The sequence below is a fragment of the Desmodus rotundus genome, chromosome 2 (genome assembly GCF_022682495.2).
Source record: "Desmodus rotundus isolate HL8 chromosome 2, HLdesRot8A.1, whole genome shotgun sequence".
NCBI classification, from domain to species: Eukaryota; Metazoa; Chordata; class Mammalia; order Chiroptera; family Phyllostomidae; genus Desmodus; species Desmodus rotundus.
This window is the reverse complement of record NC_071388.1, coordinates 66,119,299-66,139,627: the sequence shown is the minus strand read 5'-3', so window position 1 is coordinate 66,139,627 and position 20,329 is coordinate 66,119,299. Positions and strand designations below refer to the sequence as shown.

At 37.1% G+C, this 20,329-nt stretch overlaps 1 pseudogene; it reads left to right on the top strand.

The window, feature by feature from the left end:
• Window positions 1-3,591: 3,591 nt before the first annotated feature.
• LOC112302560 (high mobility group protein B3 pseudogene) lies at window positions 3,592-7,228 on the top strand (annotated as a pseudogene).
• Window positions 7,229-20,329: the final 13,101 nt, after the last annotated feature.

The following is a 20,329-nucleotide window of genomic DNA, read 5'->3' as shown; positions in this document are numbered from 1 at the left end:
CCAATGTTCATAGCAGCACAATTTACAATAGCCAAGAGCTAGAAACAGCCTAAGTGCTCAGCAGTAAATGAATGGATCACAAAACCATGGTATATTTACACAATGGAATACTATGCAGCATACAGAAAGAAGGAGCTTCTGCCTTTCACCATAGCATGGATAGAATTGGAGAGTATTATGCTAAGTGAAGTAAGCCAGGTGGTGAAAGACAAATACTATATAATTTCACCTATAAGTGAAACTTAATCAACAAAACAAACAAGCAAGCAAAATAGAATCAGAAACATGGAAATAAGAACAAACTGACAGTGACCAGAGGGGCAGGGGGAGGGGGATAACAGGGGAAAGAAGGGGAAGGGTCATCAAGGAATGTGTATAAAGCATGCACAGACAAAGACAAGGGGGGGGGTGATTGAATGTGGGAGATGGCGGGTGGGTAGGGCAGAGGCGAGTAATGAGGGGAAATGGGGATAACTGCAATGGAACAATAAAAAAAATCTATCTGAAAACTAAACCAAGCAACAAAAATTTATAATGAAAAAAACATTCTATTCCCAGATGGGGGCAATCAAGAGTCTTTAGATGTAATTTATTATAAATGAATATATATTTAAAGTATATGTATATATTAGGTTGACTCACAATTAGTTGATATTTTTGTGGGTTTAAACACACATTAGCAATTTTAGATGGTTCAATATAAATATTTTTTCACAATTCCAAAAGTATTTTTAAATTGAGTATTCTCTTACTTTTAATAAGAGAACTTTAGAGAAACTTAACCCAAGAGAAAATATACAGAATAGACCAAGCAAACTTGTTTAAAAAATTAAGACTTATGAGGTAGGACTTGACTTGCTATGTAATCAAACATTTATTTTAAGCTATAGAAATGAAAACTATGTGATTTTGGTGAAGAAATACCAAAGTTGACTAGGAGAAAAAAATAAAGAATTAAGAAAGAAGAAAATTTACATATGGCAATTTAGTATATGAAATAAATGGCACTTCAGATTCAGGCAGAAATGAGTTAATAAAAGTTATATCAGAGAGTTGGAAAGATAAAGTCCATAAAAATTGGTTTTGGTTAAAAAGTACACATAAAAAAAACTTGTAAATAGAACAAGGATCTAAATTGAAAATATAAGATGCAAATTATTTATGATAGTATGAAGACTTAAGACACAAAATCCAGAATGCACAAAGGAAAGGTTATTAGGATGTATAGATTTTAAAGCTTGTAGAAAAATGTAAGCATATGCAACTGAGATGGAAAATACAGTCCCAGCAGCATAATATATCAGATTACTTGTTAGAAATCTCCTTTTTTTCTCCCTCCACATTTTCATTACTGGAGATGGCTTTGTGAGTTAATTGTGGTCAATGGTATGTGAACAAAAATATACACAGGGTTTTCAAAGAGAGGTTTTAAATGTGTTTATGTGGTCAGAGTTGTTTTCTTGCCCTTTTTGTCATTAGTGTGAGGAAAATATGTCCAGGTAGCTAATGGTTTCTAGAAGGAGGCACTCAAAGGACACCTGCACTTGATCTTCAGATTAGAATGAAATACAGCCATAACCGGGCAAAATTTGCCAAAATCCAGCCAATGGCTTAGCAACTATGATTTAGGTTATGAAGAAGCTACATGAATATAATGTTAAAAACAAGTTAAGATACACAACAAATATTTAACAATGTATAATTCAGAGAAAGTAGAAGACTTAGAAAATTAAATAGGAGTCACAAAATTATGCTGTTATGTTCTACAGTGATTTTTTTCTTCCTACAAATATAAAGGACATATTTAAATTTACCAGTTAGAAAAGAGTAAAAATAAGAAGTTGTTTTTGTGGTCATTACTTCCTGGCATCATTAATGTGCTATCTAACACAGCATTAGAATAAAAAATATTAAAACTTTTTAGAAGCTCTCATATGTTAATTCAGTTGAGATTTATTAAACATATTTAAAGCTGAACAATTTCAAGTACAAAGTCATTAATCTCTGAATAAGGTAGCTCTGGGTGCAGAGCCATTATGAAATTTGACATTTTTATAATATTGATGACCAAACTGTGAAATTATTAGCACAATTATAGATAGATCTTCTTAAATGCCAGTTATTCTGCAAAAGAATCCAGCAAAGTGAAATAAGCCAGTCAGTAAAAGACAAATACCATATGATCTCACTTATAAAAGGAATCTAATGAACAAAATAAACAAACGAGCAAAACAGAACCAGAGGCACGGGAACGTGGAACAGACAGCAGCCAGAGGGCAAGCCAGAGGGGGATAATGGTGGAAAGAAGAGGAAGGGACTAGTCAAAGAACATGTCTGAATAAATGGCTCATGGACATGGACAGTAGTATGTGGATGGATTGTGGGAGCCAGGGTTGGGGGACAGATGCGTGGTGCGACAGAACAGGGCAAAGGGAGAAAAATTGGGACAACTGTAATAGAATAACAGTACAAAAATTTTTTAAAAACCTAATAACATTTCTGGTTTGTTTCATACAATGATATTATGAAATTTCTAAAAAAAAATGGGTATTGTATGTTTTTTTCCTTTGAATTCCTTTGAAAAAATTACGTTTTTTTTTTCCATACCCTGTAAAGGTTATTTTTTTTTAATTCTTCCTCATAATGTGATTTTGATCATAAAAATCTTAATGCCTTAGTTGAGTCTGGGTGATTTGCTAGATTGTACCTGTAATTTATGTTTTCTGAAAAAAGTTCCTATTATATCCATAGCATTTAAAATCTATATTTCAAAATTATACAGGTTCTAATGAACCATGCATTATAAAACTCATAGTTCATATTTCATCAGTTTTCATTTAAAACAATATTTTCAATTGTTAAAATGTTGTGGTTTAAACTGTAAAGATTATTCTTATGACTTTATTTCTTTAATTTTAAATTCACAAATTTTGTGGCTCTATTTCCTCTGAGTGTCCCTGTAATAGCTCACCCTCTATTACTTTGTACTTTTGTACTTTAATATACATGTATAAGTATATAGTCACAAATGAGTATAATACAGTGAGTATAACAATGAGTATAACTTTTAACCCATATGTATCATTTTTGACAATATACCTTCTTTGAAAACTCTTTATAATCTTCTTTGGAAGATTATAAAATTATTTCTCTATGTGGAAGTCATATAAAATTAGTTTTTTCATGATTTCTGATACAATGTATATTAATTTTTGAACAAAAAGCATTTCTGAACATCAACCATGCATCTTTCTGGAACAGAAATCAAAGCCATAAACCAAGGTTTATAAAATATTAATTGCTCATCCCTCATTATTTTGCTGACTCTAATAATATTCTTCTAATATAGTACATTATCACTTCAATTCTCAAAGTGCTATAAATTATTCTGTAAATTATTCATTTAATCTTTTTAATAAATTTTATATTTTAGACTATAATTTAATAATGTTTGTTTTATACTTCTTTTAAAATATGATCTATAATTATGACCAGAATATAATACATATATTTGTGAGTTTTTTTTGATTCCTGGATTTTATAAATGGTAAGATTAACTTAAATGAGAAAGGTAGTATTTCTTCCAAATTTATGAAGTTGACTGAAATTTTCACATATACAAGTGCATATAAATATGCTAAAAAATGTAAAGAAAAATACCAGCAAAAAACTAAATACCTACTAAAAAGGAAAATATTGCTCACAATGTCAATTTTTAAATTGGTAGCATTAATTCAATTTGCAGAGTATTTTGTAGTGTAATCTACCTATTTTAATGTTCAAGTACATTTCTCTGGTTATGATAGCCACATGCCTATGTGAGAAAAAAAATGCAAATATCTGATTATCATTTCAAAACCACCTATTAAATATTCAAGTGTTGACACTAAAAGATGATAAGAAGAATCTGAGTGTGGTCTCAATATGTATGCATGTCTAAGCATTTATTTACTTAATTAATTGAAAGGTAAAATGTATAAAAATTGGATAGTGGCAAAAATATAAGAACCTTAGTAATATAGAAATAATGTTTAAAAAGTCAAGATGCAAAGTTAAAAAACCTTTAGAAGAAAATATAACTCCTTGATAATATCACTATACATAAAAGAAAATATTGATTGAAATGAGAGAAAATATTTTAGAGTTAATCAAATGGAAATTCCACATGCAAATAATGGATAGGCTATAAATGAAATGTAAGATTATAAGAAAAAAATTAATTGTCAGCATTATATGCCTTTAGCTAGGCAAATATTCATGATATTTTACATTTTTACACTCAGAATAAGGCTTTTAAAATGCATTTAATCACTTTAATAATCATTACCAAGTCATATAGACAAATTTATTGACTGATGCTTAATGAACTTTCAAAAAATTGTATTTAGTTATGGACATCAATATATTGTTGGCTTCTCAATAATTATTCACTATATTATTAAGAGAAATATTTACATATATAAGATTATAAATTGGATTTACACATACATGTGTGCATATAACTTCTTAAAATTTTAGCAATGAATCTTAAGTGAAACAAAGAAACCTTTATATAATTCCAGATCACTTTCACATTGTATTTTAGGTGATGCAAGTAAAACTAATTTCATGCATATTTAACAGAGAGACAAGAGGAAATAAAACATAGGCTTAAACCAAATGGCATACTTTGTGGCACAGTGATTATGTTACCAAGGAGACCCCAGTTATGGGATTCCCTCCCCTCAGTTCTTGTCTTAGTAGCAAGAGATAAATTCAGGTGAGAGACAACATGTATAGTAGTTGAGATAGCAAGTTTCTTCATGAAATACACTTGAGATGGAAGCTACAAGCGGGAACACAGCTAGTGGAGCGCCCCCAACTATTAGGATTTTAGGGGTTTTATGCCTGTAGCCTAGGTTCCCCCTCCCTCTCCAGACCTTGGGATGAAAACACGATTTCAAAGGCTTTCTTTCCCAGATAATGGAAACGATACACACAGAATTTCAAGGGCTCCCTCCTCCTGCGGTACCATGGTTTTCCTTGTGATTTTTGAAACACTTGGCAATCTTATCCAGCCAGCTCAGGACTGCTGATTAAGGAGTGAGACCTGTCTCCCTCTCCCTCTCTGCTTTGATTTTCTATCTGTCCTACTAACAATTATAGTAATAATACTGTCTATGATAATTCATGGTATATTCAACTGAAAATTTGTATAGTTCAAGGAATTAAAACTAAAAGTAAAGGAAGGGGCTAAGAAAGTGAAGAAGCATTAATCGAACATCAAAATACAACACATACTTTACATATATATTCATATTGAATTCTCAGTTCAAATTAATCAGCTGAAAAGATATTCTACATATCTTTTGTATGTATCTACATACAATTCTACAAACTGACAGAGATTCCTGTCAGTTTGCGGAATTTTCCAAGAAGTGCTCTGAGAGGTGGAAGACAATGCTGAGGAAAGAGAAATCTAAATTTGATGGGATAACAGAGGCGATAAAGTACACTGTGATTGTGATATGAAGGATTATGGACCAGCTAAGGGAGGCAAGAAGAAAGACCCTAATGCCCCCCAAAGGCCACCATCTGGATTCTTCCTATTCTGTCAGAATTCTGCCCTAAGGTCAAAAACACAAACCTTGGCATCTCTACTGGAGATGTGGCAAAGAAGCTGGGCGAGAAGTGGAGTAACTTAAATGACAGTGAAAAGCATCCTTACAACAATAAGGCTGCAAAGCTGAAGGAGAAATATGAGAAGGATGTCGCTACTAAGTATAAAGGGAAATCTGATGGAGCAAAGGGTACCCCCAGTAAAGTTGCCTGGAAAAAGGTGGAAGAGGAAAACAAAGAAGATGGAAGAGGAGGGAGGAGGGAAGAAGAGGAAGGAGGAGGAAGAGGTGGGGACTTCCACTCACCAATGCATGCCTGCTTATGGTTACTGCTGAGTATACAGTCTGCCCACAGCAGAGGTAAACACTGAGTCCAGATGTGTCCCTACTTCCTGGGATGATCGGCCACGTTTTTGGTTTTTGTTTTTTTTTTCACACTGGACAACTTCTGTCACAGCAAGGGCCATTGTCCTTGCTGGAACAGAGATTCTGCATATGAGCCTACCTTCCCTGGACGCACTGCTTCTGCCAAAACTACCATCCATGGACTTGGGAGATTCCTTATCCACAACCATGCTCTTTCACAAAGCATTGCCTCTAATCAAGGAACTCACTTCACAGAAATTTTTCCAACATCCTGAAGCAGCTGGCTTGATAGAACAGTGGAATGGCATTTTGAAGGCCCAGGTACAGAGCCAACTAGGTATTACCTTGCAGTGCTGGGACAAGATCCTCCAGAAAACTATAAATGCTCTGATTCAGTGAGCAATATGTGGCGCTGTCTCTTTCTCCCATGGCCAGGATATGCAGGTAAAGGGATCAAGGAGTGAACATGAGAATGAGACCATTTATAGTTACTCCCTAATGATCCACTAGGAAAATTTTTGTTCCCATGACCTGATGTTGTGCTGGCCTAGAAGTCTTTGTTCCAAAGGGAAGACTACTTGTGTCAGGAGTCATTCTTGTAATGATTCTATTGACCTGGAAGTTAAGACTGCCACCTGGCTACTCTGGACCCATCTTGCCTCTGAAAAAATAGGCAAGGAGAGGAGATATTGTATTGGGTGGGGTGACTGATCCTGGCTACAAGGGGAAATGAGACTGCTATTCCACAATGAAGGTAAGAAAGTTTAAGCTTATACAGAAGAATATAGAATTTTTTTATTATTACCATGTCCCATGATTAAAGTAAATGAAAAACTACAACAACTGAATCCAGGCTGGACTACCAGTCACCCAGACCCTTCAAAAATGAAGGTATGGGTCACTCCACCAGGTACAGAACTATGACCACCTGCGGTGCTTGCTGGAGGCAAACACAATACAGAATGGGTAGTAGCAGATGGTAGTTATAAATACCAGCTTCAACCATGTAACTGGCTACAGAAATAAGAGCTGTAATTATTATGAGTATCCTCCTTTTGTTATGAAGGTGTATGTATGTGCATGTAGACAGAAAATGTGTTTCCTTCTCTATCTTTTTTGCATTGTCATTTAATACAAGATATATTGACTAATTATCAAAATATTTAAGTATTATTAATTTTACAGCATAGTACTTAAGATATGAGAAGGAGGAGGGTGAGGAGGGGGAGGAGGAACAAAAAACAAGTTTATCTGTCTTCTTGTGAGCACCTTAGAGTAGGGGAGTGCCTGTAATTAACACAGCTCTTGAGACGTGTCTGTTGCCCTCATTAGGATTAATTACACAATTGGGTCATGATCATAAGCAGTCTTTCCAAGTCCTCTGGAAATTGCCAGGGGTTTACATAATAAAGTGGCAGTGGCATCTGGAGCACCCTGACCTGTATCTAAGTTGTACATATTTACAAACATTTGTAAATGAAAAGGCTCTCCTGTTCTTGCGCTGTGCACTTTGCTGTTGGTGTGACCGGACATGTCAGGATGTCCCTGGCATTCTGGTTTGTCAGTCTGTAAAGTGGTGTTAACTATATGGGTATCGGCTAGAAATCCTGAGTTATCAAGTGTACATATCTATAGTTTGTAAAAAGAACCAAACAACTGAGACAAGCTCTTGATGGTCTTTGCTCCACGTTGAGGCTGCAGGGAAAACAATCCGGAGGGGCCGCAGTTCGGGGCGTGCGCTGAGGCTGGACCTGTGGGCACTCCAGTGGGCATCCATTTAGCTTCAGGTGGTCTTGTTTTTGTATACAGTGATGTAGCATTCTGCCATTCTTAGCTATGGAAAAGGGGAGTCAGTGACATGAGAATCTTGTTTGGATCTTTTTTGGTTAAGTGCAGTAGTTTTAAACTGTTTTTAAACAAAGTATAGAACTTTCATTGTCAGTAAAGTGAAGAGTCTGCTACATCATTGAAAGTCCAAGAACCTGCTGTACTAAACACAATTTAAAACATTTTGTTATTTTTTGTATGTTTAGAATGCTGAAATGTTTTTGAACTTAAGTAAACAGTATTATATTTTTTAAAAAAGGAGGAAAAAGAAAATGGTTGAAGGAGCAATCCCTGGTCCCAGTCAAGGCACAAGCCTAGGTGGTGGGTTTGATCCCCGTTGGGGTGCATATGGGGGGCAACTGATTCATTCTCATTCTCTCTCCCTCTCTCTCTCTTTCTCTCTCAACCCCCACCCCCCCCCCTCAGCTTTCCCCTAGACTTCCTCTCTTTCTAAAATCAAGGAAACATATCCTTGGGCTAGAGTGAGGATAAAAAAATAAAGATAAGGAAAATTTGGCTTATTAACTACACTTCTAAAGTTCACATACTTTTACTTTATTTTATTTCATTTTTACACTTCTTTAACATTGTAGAGATTGTGTATAAAAGAAGATCTACCTCCCTGAATCCTAATGTGACTCTCAATAGGGTATAGTTCCACAACTGATATTGTATTTAGATAATGTCTCATAGAAATCTTACCCAGTTACCCAAACTTTAAGAAAAAAAAATTATCAAGGAATCTTTACCAGGATTTTTAAGTTAGACACAAAGGTGCAAATTGCTTAAAATTGAAAAAAAGAAATCAAAGTAAATTGACTTTATCAAATAAAGGGGAGTATAAACTTTAAATGCTCTCTACCTTCATCATGGTGATCCCGTAAAACAATTGTTGGTCTCTGTACTTATAATCCCTGTAGTAGTCGCCAATACTGTTCACAAATGTTTATTTTTCCTGGTTCTAGACACATGGTTTGATTGAAAGCCCTTGATATCAGAAAGGCTTTTCTGAAGTTCTTAAAATCACCTGTAGAACAGCTTCTTCTCATTAACTTGCCCATGTTTGTTGATCCAGACTCTCTCTGGATCACCATTTTTATGTGTTTGTTTTAAGGTTTGTATATTACCACAGATTTTTATAATCATTTTTGGCTTAGTGTCAAAAATGACCTCAAAAGCAAAATATAAACATGATTGTCTTACTTGGGACTATTCCTATATACCTCCATCAATGTAGAACACTAGATATTGACTGCCTGACTAAGTATTCTCAAGGAGTAAATTTAGTCATCTTCGAAGAGGTCTAAACTGGAAATAAATTTTATTTCAAAGAACCACAAACAGAATGCAGCACTAGAGAGAGAATATATAAAGCTAGTAGATAAGATCTGATATAGGGAATGTAAATCACATTTGAATGGATTAGGTTTGTGAATTTATCTTTTGGGTCAAGGACAATGCAGATGCTATTTTTTTTTTCCCCCTCGCCAAAATCCCATCTGTAAGTTTTTGCAGCTACAATATACTGCCTTCTCAGCGAGGCTGCCTTGTCACAGTGAAATGAAAGGCTTTCCAGAGCAGCCTTTTGGTGCCCTCTATTGATGTTTTCAATCATTCACATCGCTCCGGGAAAAGAAACCAGAAGGATTTTTTAACGTCTTGAAATAATTATCTGCAGAGGGAATGAAAATAATTTCACTCCTTAAAATTTGTATAAACACATTACTATAATACCAGATTTTCTTTCATCAACTATAGATTTCCTTAACTGGAAGTGTTTTAAAGCACACACACACAGAGAAAGTTAACGTGATTGAAAAATGCAAGCTTATTATGAAATTTAGTAGTTTAGTGCATAAGAAATAGGTTGCCTGAACACATAGATAAATAGCTGGGAATATTCTAGTCACTGTTTGCAGCCTGCAGCACAAACACTAGCTAAATCTTTTACTCTGATGCTTTGAAATTATTTCATGGCATCTAACTAAACACTGGAAGAAAGTTAGGCCTCTCCACCAGTCTGGACCATCACATTGTCACACTGACCACTAGTCATCCTTTGTCTTTCCCCCTCCAGGGTTGAATAAAAATAAATTTTTATTTTATCTATAAAACAGCATTTAATGATTTTAAATATGTGTGTCAATTTAATACAAAATAACTTTAAAATAAAGACTCAATTTTTGAATGCTAAACTTTGAAGGTAAAATATGACTTGATTTAATATAATGAACTAATACAGGCTTGGCAAAATTACTTATTTTATTTGCATTTTATTCTTTACCCCAAACCCATTTTATTTTACTTTCTTTATGCCACCTGAAATCTCTTACACCTTTAATGATAGTTTGGAAAGAATACAATTCAGCTTTGTTAAGAACTTTGCCATTGTATAGGAGGTGGACAATCATTCCCATAATGCAATGAGACAGGCAGAAATGAGTAGGAGAGAGAACAGAAGAGATCTATTTCTAATGCCTGCTGAGTCATCTTTCCCTTTTGATCCTTTTATATCATACTTTTGGGATTACACAGAGCACTATAAATATTTATATAAATATTAGTATTAATAAAAATAAAACCAAGAGCTAATTACAGATTATATGAAAAAGTTTCTCTTTATCAATTTACAAAATTATAAAGCACCAGTTCCCTGACCATAATTACTAATGTAATAATCTAAAATTTTAACTCTAGTTTTTTTATATAATTAGACAGATAATGGATTTAGTCATTCAGAGACAAAATTTCCACAGGTCACTTTCTACATCTTCTGTAGGGGTCCCTCAGTAAATATACTTTCTAAATAATTATTTTATATTTACTTAGTACTGGCTACTAATTTGACTTGAAACTTTATGCATATAACTCTGGATGTATTTTGACCAATGCAATTAGTTCAACATTTATACTTTACTGATAATCCTTTTTATTTTCTTGTGTTTCTGAGAAATCTAATCCTGGAATAGAAAAGATGTATGAAGGGAATATAATAAGTTTCTCTTTTTACTACTCTTCATTAAAAACAAATCTTTTTTAAGTGTCCTATTTATTTATCTATACTGTTGTTCAGTTAGAGTTGTCCCCATTTCTCCCCCATTGCTCTCCCCTGACTTACCTACTCCCATCTCCCACATTCAATCCTCCCCCCTCCCCATTGTCTTTGTCCATGGGTCCTTTATACATGTTCCCTGATGACCCTTTCCCTTCTTCTCCCATTATCCCCCTCCCCCCCAACCTTGGTTACTGTCAGTTTGTTCTTTTTCCATGTCTCTGGTTCTATTTTGCTCAGTTGTTTGTTTAAATAAATTTTTCCGGACTATACAAGCCCTTTTTTTTCAATCATGTCAAAAATTCAATAGCGTCTGAAATAGTCATTTCTAGACAAGGAAGACAGGGTCAATTTTAATTGAATCATGTAAATAGAAAGCAAAATTTGTCTCCTGAAAGGCTCTGACATCTTTGGTTTAATGTAAAAGAGAAAAGAAATGTCCTCTGAAAACTCTTTTGAGTCTGGAATTATGGAAACTAATGTGGCCTTCACAGTGGATAAATTCTTAACCATAATTCCAAAGAAATAAATCTATAAATGAGTAATGAGTAAGACTCTTTGGAACATAGTACAGTGTTAGATGGAATGGTGAGGTCTTTAGAAGCTTTATTAGAGCTAATTCAGGAAAATGAGAGAGCGAGAGAGGGAAAGTCTTTTCAACTTCAGTATTTCATCTTCATAAATGGTGGAAGAGAAAATAGATGAAATTAAATATATGTTGATTGTATTCCATGTTATGCAGTCATTTAAAATCATCCTAAATTATAACTGTATGAATCAAAATATATTATAAGAATAAATGGTAAGATAACTGGAATAGTCTATAAATGACAGAAATTGATAATATATATTCTTATACAGGTAAAATTGCCACTACAGTTGAAATTGAAACGAATCAGTAAAAAACAATAAAATAATTTTGGATTAAGGCAAAAATTATTACATTCAAGTGCTCTGGATACAAACAAAATGATGTCTTGATTTAAAAAAATAAAACCAAAAAAATTCCAGAAGCATTGATAATTTGTTATACTATATGAAAGAGTAAAATCAACCAAAAATATATGAATGATTATATAATTCCGGGAAAAGAAAGGCATTTGTGTGTATTATTCCATATGTAAACAGCATAAAAATAATGTGTATATGCATGTGTATATATGTGTACCTACAAATAATGCACATATATATGTGCAATATCAAAATGGTATACATAAAATATTAATAGTACTTATGTATGGCTAGATAATAAATTTTAGATGATGCATCTAAATTTTTTCTTTTACTTTGCTGTTATATTCTAAATGTTCTGACATTAATATTAACTTAAAAAAAAACATTCTGTTTAAACCATTTGGCTTCATCTTGTTTGCTCTTGCTATCCAACAGTAGTTCCATGTTTTACTCTCTTTTTTTTACGATTTTATTTTTTTATTTTTAGAGAGGGGAAGAGAGAGAGAAAAAGAGGGAGAGAAACATCAATGTGTGGTTGCCCCTTGCATGCGGTGCCCCCTACTGGGAACCTGGCCAACAACTCAGGCATGTGCCCTAGACTGGGAATCCAACCAGGGACCCTTTGGTTTGTAGGTTGGCACTCAATCCACTGAGCCACACCAGCCAGGATCCATAGTTTACTATCTGTCTATAGTAATCTATTTTATTCTATCTGTTAACAAGAAGGTACATTCCAAACAGGAAAACATGGTAAAAATAAATACTTCATTTTCTTATTCCATATTTATAAAATGAGTCCTAGGTCATAATTTAATGCGGACACCGGCCCTCAGTGTCCGAAACATTGTGGCTGAGATGAGACAAATTCACACAGACTACCAAGTCGTGTGGAAGAAAATGGATGGCACAGCCACTCTCTCAAGTGGAGAGCACCTTGCAGCACCTCAGCAACTCTCTCAAGAGAAGAGCGCTCTGACCCTTGCTTTGACAGGCTTTTCTTTCTTTTCTGGGCAAGTTACATTGAGGATGGTCCCCATGTACTATGCACAGGTTTGCTTTAGGTGGTTACCCTTAACAGAAAACAAAGGAGAGGATGTTGCTAATTACATCAAGAAAGAAGGGTATTTGCAAATGTAAAGGGAAAAGTGGTTGAACTGGTTACACTCATCCTTGGAAGGTTCAACATAGATTTTAGGAAGTTACTTTAAAGATAAGCAGTAAATGTTTGCTGCCTCAATTCAAGGTGAGGGAGTTTTAGCAAAAAGCAAGTCTGAAAGTGGCCTAGGTACAATGCAGGCCTGATTTCCCATGGGAGAACCTATCCATGGGTGTGGGTCCTGTGTGCTGGATCTCGCTTTCCACTGGCCTTTCTGAGTGGGAGCTGGGCCCATGCCATGCATAACCGTCTCCTATATTTCCCCCCTTGTTTTTAGTTAGGACCGCTATAGATCCCACAAAGCTTGCTACTTGCTGGTCTCTCACACAACCCTGGGAAAATAATTTGCAAATGTGTCAAAGTACACAGAGCATTATTATAATCAGTAAGCAACCTGTGTTTCCAAAGAGGCACACTCTCAGATTAAGCCCATCAATCATTGTCAGGCAGTAATGATCAAACAATAGATAACATTCAAAGAACTCTGAGGGCTTATTTAGAGTCAGGGTCAGATGTCTAAAAGGCCATAAAACTTTGGGGAAATGAGCTCATTTCAGGCTTGGACCGTTATCATTTAAATTGAGTGTATTATCAAAGCAGGTTTCACAGGATTTTATGCATTCTTTCTTAGGGCTGATCTTCCTGGGGAACCTGCCCTTTCCAGCACAGGGCTGCACCCACCTCAGGCATTGTTTCAGGTTTAGGTCCAGCAGGGGAAGTCAGGCAGCCAAGAGATTAGGAGACTTCTTGCAGACAGAATGAGGACTCAGGCTATGTCAAAGCCAAGGGGCAAGGGTCAATCACCCCTTTTCTCCACATCCCTTCCCTGAGGACCCCCTCGTGATCATGCCTGTCTTAGATCATCCCTCCCTTGAGGAATCTTACCCGTCAGTGGCTAACCGATCATGCACTGGGGGCCAGGCAGGGTGAAGTAAAGTGGGCAGAGGCGGTGCTCCTGCCAGGGAGATAAGCTTCATCTCCTCAATGGCTTAGGGTCCCAAGGTCTCTCACTCAGCCTTAGCCATAGGAGGCTACAGCTTCTGAAACCAGGCAGGGCAGTTCCCAACATCTCCCCTTTTTTGTTTGTGAATGCTATTGTAGTTGTTAAGCCTGAGAAACCTACTATTTGCTGTTCCTGAATGCAATCTTGAGCAAACAACCTCTTTATACATCCTAAAGCACAAATAAGGATTAAGACAAGGAGGCATCCAAGGGCTGCCATGACCCAAACTCATAAATTCAGTCCATTGAACCAGTTTTTAGGGTTCAGCCATTGTAGATTATCATGGAGGGTCTGGAACACTTTTTGTTTGGTAAGACCTTTGCTCAAATATTAAGAGCCTTGATGTCCCCCCATGTGGTGGGGACATACCTAAAGGGAACACTATGGGACACTGAGGGGTTGTTGCTCTCTGCAGGAGGCACTGGAGCCTCGACCCCTGTCATTGGGGCAGGCCCCATCCTCCTCCACTGGCGGACCCAGGCCTGTGAATGACGGTGAGGGTGTCCATTTTCCTTCTGGTTATTCAGGGTCAGCTGGGCCATCCGGTCTGTCAGTTGACTGGTTCTCACCTCCAGGTGGCAGAGCTTTGTGTCTATTCTGCTCATGATAAGGCTTTACTCTTTTGGCTGGGAGCCAGACAGGACCTGTAGGAATGGAAACGCAGGCATACCCTCTTCCCCACTTTAAGAGATCTACAGGGCCCTGCCAAGAGCCGTCTCCTAGCAGATCTCTATATAAAACCTGAGGATAGGATGACTTTGGCTCTTTCTTCTGAAAATGTTTCTCAATTGGAGTACACAGTGATTCATCACAATTTAGAAAAGTATATGTAAACATGGCTAACATAATCAAATTTTGGAGGGAGGACTGATGACTCCCCTTTTTTGTTTTTTAAAAAGATTTTTAAAAATATGATAAGCCCGTTCTACGATTGCCTGACAGGTTGGATTGCAAGGTATTCCTGTTTTATGTTGGATATTCCAATGCTGAAGAAAAACCTGAGTAGACTGGGCAAGGTATCCAGGGCAATTATCAGTTTTAAGCAGTTTTTGCTAAAATATCTTGTGAAGGATGTGGAATCAGGATGTCATCCATATAATGACAGATAATTGAATTAGGAAACTGATCTCTTACTGGCTGAATAACTGTATGAAGGAAATGCTGGCAGATAGTTGGGCTGTTAAGCATTCCCTGAGGCAAAACTCTCCATTGAAACCGCTATAAAGGCTGAGAATTGTTAATGACTGGGAGGGAAAATGCAAAACACTCGGTATCCTTTTCTGCTAAAGGGATTGTAAAGAAACGATCCTTCAGGTCAATAACTAAAAGTGTCCAATCCTTTGGAATGCAAGCTGGATTGGGGACTCCCAGCTGTAAGGGGGCCATAGGTTGGAGGGTTTCATTGATTTTTCTTAGATCATGAATAAGCCTCCATTTGCCAGATTTCTTTGGTACAACAAAAATAGGCGTATCCCAAGGGCTGTTTGAGGGTTCAGTATGACCTGCTTCTAATTGTTGTTTAACTAAAAGGCAAGTCTGTTCAAGTCACTCTCCTTTAAATGGCCACTGATCAACCCATACCGGCATATTGGAGAGCCAGGTAAGCAGTAGGGGAGTTATAGTAGCAGTGGCCATTAGGGAAAATGTGGCAGAGAAATTTGCACTCCCCACTAACTGAGGAGATCACGGCCCCAAATATTAAGGGGCATAGTCAGGATATATGGTCGAATTCTCCCTACCTGTCCTTCTGGTATGTAACATGAGACCATGCACTGTATTGTGGTTGAGAAACTCCTCCAATACCTGTCACAGGTGTTCTGCTGTCTGTTAGAGGCCACTCTGGAGGCCAAAACTGATGTGAGATAATGGAGATGTCAGCTCCTGTATCTCTGAGGCCAAGACAAGTCTTATCTTTTATCTTTATTTGTAAGATTGGTTTATTTAATTAATTGATTCTGTCCAAAAAAACTGACCGATTGTCTGTACTACTGAAGCCTCCTTCTCCCCTCACTGTATTTTGAGTCTTTGAGATCACGTAGGGGAGTAGGAGCAGCTGGGCAATATGCATCTGCGCAGGAATAATATGATAACCAGAAGCTTTAAGCATGATTTTAATTTCCCCTTGATAGTCTGAGTCAATGACCCCTGGCTGAACAAAAATGCCTTTGGTAGTAAAATTGGATCTCCCTAAGATTAAACTGACCGTTCCTGGCAGGTAAAGGTCCCCAGACACCAGTGGGAGCCATAATTACTTGATCCTGTTCCTTTAAGATGAGCTTGGTGGTGGTGACCAAATCCAGCCCTGCGCTTCCTCAGGTGGCTTCACGAAGGTCGGAAACTGTGCATTTCCCTGCATTCCCTGATATTGATTGCTGTTCTGAAAGCTCCAATTGGGGTTGGGGGCGCTGGAGCAGGCACCCCCTCAGAAGTTTCCCTGCATAGGTTGGCCGTTTTTGTCAAATTTAGAGCGGAATTCCTTTGTCCAATGTCTGCCCTTGCCACAGCGCGGACAATCCTTTAGGGGAAGCTTGTAATTACCCTTTCCCCCTTCGGGTGCGGATGAAAAGTCCTTGTGCGGGTGACTGGGCTTTCCACAATTGTAACATCTGGGATCTCCCTTAATTGCAGCAGCTAAGAGAGAAGCCTTATGCTGCTCTGTGCCGGTATCTTGGCAAGCCTTGATAAACTCACTGATGTCTTTGGTGGTAGTTCACGGGGGTCCTATAACAGTCCTGCAGTCCTTGTTAGCATTTTCATAAGCTAGATACCACAAAAGAGATTTGGCTGCTCTGTCATTATCTATTTGCCTTTCAATAGCTTCTGGGAGGCCATCAGTATAGTCGATATATGCCTCCGCAGCACCCTGACAGATAGTGGTAAAGGAAGAAATTTCCCTGGCCCGAGAGTCAGGCACAGCCTTCATGGTTCTGAGAACAATTTGAGCACTTTGACTAAAAGCATAAGGATCAAGCCTGGCCTGATCCCCAGCAGTGGCAAAATCCCCAGACCCAAGCAGCATAGGGGGGGTGATGGGATTATTCATTTGCATATTCTCGGCTGCTTGGTGCCTGCTTGCTGAGAGTACTCTGAATGCCAGACGGTGAACTGAGCTGGGGTGAAGACTGTCCGGGCCAGAACAATCCAGTCACAAGGGGCCATTCTATAGCTGTCCATGATGGCTTGAAATAGCCCATTAGTGTAAGGAGACTTAAGCCCATTTTCTCTAATACTCCTTTTTAGATCCTTGTAAAAGGAAAAAGGAAGGGGTTCATGTGGACATTTCTTTGACCCTTGACTAGAATGGGGAAGGCTGAAAGGGCATCTACATCCCCAGCCTCTGCTGCCTGCCGAAGGCACCATCGCATGGCCCTAACAGGATATCTGTCTAAATTTTCTGGCTCTCTTGGTGGAGAGGCATCCTGCGAGGAGGAATGCTCCCAGAGTTGCAGTAAGGATCGCCGACTATGAGGCAGGTCCTATGGTGGGGCTGTAGGCAGAACTTTCCTACCTGGTTCTTCCACTATATTACATAGGACTTCCTCCTCTGAACTAGACTCTTTATTCTCCTTTGTGACTAGCTCCGGTCTCTTAGCCCATATGGGCAGGAGAGCAGTCCTGACTCGCCCCCAAGTTATTAAGTTTTGAGTTCCGATGGAAACACCACTGTCCTGTAAAAATCTTAACCTATTGCATACATCTTCTCAAACTTTACTACATGTGGTGACTTCTCATTGTGGTTTTAATTTGCATCTTTCTGATGGCTAGTGATGCTGAGCATACTTTCATGTGTCTATGGGCCCTCTGTGTGTCCTCCTTGGAGAAGTGTCTGTTCAGGTCCGTTGTCCATTTTTTAATTGAATTGTTTGTCTTCCTGGTGGAGTTGTGTGGATTCTTTATATATTTTGGACATCAAACCCTTGTCTGAGGTATCGTTGGCAAATATATATTTCCCATAGGGTTAGTTCCCTTTTCATTTTGCTGATGTTTTCTTTGGCTGTGCAGAAGCTTTTCAATATGATGAAGTCCCATTTGTTTATTCTTTCCTCTATGTCCCTTGCTGTAGGGAACACATATCGGTGAAAATATTACTTGACCTAATAAGTGAATTTGTCAAAACAAAGTGAATATTCAGCAATTGAAGGCATTTATGTATACTAACAATGAATTATCAGAAAAAGAAACTATTGAAAAACTCCCATTTACTAGAGCAACCAGAAAAATAAAATACCTAGGAATAAACCTAACCAATAATGTAAAAGACTTGTACTCAGAAAACTACTGAATGCTGAAGAAAGAAATTGAGGAAGACAGAAATAAATGGAAGCAGGTACCATGCTCATGGATTGGAAGAATTAACATCATCAAAATGGCCATACTACCCAAAGTGATCTATAGATTCAATGCAATCCCTATTAAAGTACCCATGACATATTTCACAGATATAGAACAAATATTTCAGAAATTTATATGGAACCATAAATGACCCTGAATAGCTGCAGTAATTTTGAGAAAGAAGAACAAAGCAGGAGGGATCACAATACCTGATATCAAACTGTATTACAAGGCCACAGTAATCAAAACAGTCTGGTATTGGCATAAGAACAGACACATAGACCAATGGAACAGAATAGAGCCCAGAAATAAACTGAAGTCTCTATGGTAAATTAATATTTCACAAAGGGTGCAGGAGCATAAATGGAATAAAACAGCCTCTTCAACAAATGGTGTTGGAAGATCTGGACAGCTACATGCAAAAGTTGAAAATCGACCACCAACTTACACATCCCCAAAAGTAAACTCAAGATGGATAAAAGACTTAAGTATAAGTTGTGGCACGATAAAAGCCTTAAGGGAGAACATAGGCAGGAAAATAATCTTTCCATCCTAAAATGATGTTTCAAAGTAGAAAGACAAACTTTTCAGGTGAAAGACTTATACACAAGCATTAGCGCCAAGACACTGGGATCATCTTAGAATCTCCCTACCGCAATATGAGCTATTGCAAAGAGTATTTTAGAATAGGTTAGCAGCTTATACTAGCCCAGTTCTAAATTTCTTTCAGTACTAGTGCTTTTTAATTAAATTTTTCATCAAAATACTTGGGACACCAGAAAGCTTGTATTGTGATTATTTACAGGACAGAGTTTCAAAGTAACTTCTGCCCCCAAAGGGCCATTTGCACACAAAGACTCAAGAATTTGACTATACTGGTTACTTCCATTTATTTATTCATCCACTTAACAAATACTTGTTGAGTATCTACCATGAAAGGAAAATGTTATTTAACATTGTATTATTTAATGAAACTAAACTGGAGGAAAAAACTGAAAGTGTCCTCATTCATAGAATTGAAGGATAGGGGGAGAGAACCACACGAATCAAATGTTTAATTGCATTTAGACTTTTTTGGATAAAACAATTAGCGCCTTTTCTTTTCATTTTTTTAATTCCACAGATTCAAATACGGCACAGGGGTTAAAGTTTGTCTAAAACATCCTGGTAAGGCAGAGTGAAATCACACTTAAGCTTGGTTAGTTTATAAGTGAGTGTTTAATGCTTTTCCTCAGCATTCACATTATTAAGATGTTACACTGTATCATAGCATGTGTTTATTGCATAGGTAAACCAACAGCAAGATAAGCTGTGGTAGATAACAGTTACTCCATATTGGTTTGTGACTAAATGTTTTTTGATGTGCTATGACTCTCACTCAGTTCATGGATTAAAAGTGCAATAACATCAAATAGCTTTGAGGCTCATATAAAGCATCATCAAAATTCACAGTAAACACGGCAGGAGAGACTGCAGATATGTGTAAGCTCATTGTCAAAAACCCATTGCCATTTTGCCTGAAATTGATGAGGCCCAAATAAATAGATCAAAGAAAATGTCTTTCCATCTACTTTATTTTTTTAAGTTTACCGCATATGCAGGGGAGAAGAATCTTCAGACACATAGAAATGTGAACTGCTTATAGTTATTCACCAGATACCCCACATATTTTGTTGACTTATAACTGTAAATTTCAGAGTGTTATTTCCTGTCTTCATTGCTTGTTTTGTCTTTTCTCTTGGCCAATTTTCTAGGTGAATTCCCAGTGGAACAGATGTAACTAGCCTGCCTGAACTTTTTTTTATGATGTTTGACAGAAACTTTCGTTTTTAAAGCAAAGTACACAATTGTGGAGGGATTGAACCTACTTCCACTCTCATTACTATGCATATTATGGACTAAACGAATGACCTAGGAGGGCTTTCATTGCTCACATTTTTAATAAAACCACAATATTTTTTAAAGTTTAATGACTTGGGATTTCATTTACACCAAATAATGAAAGCCTGTGCAAGACTGCAAATTGCATCTTGGGTATTGTC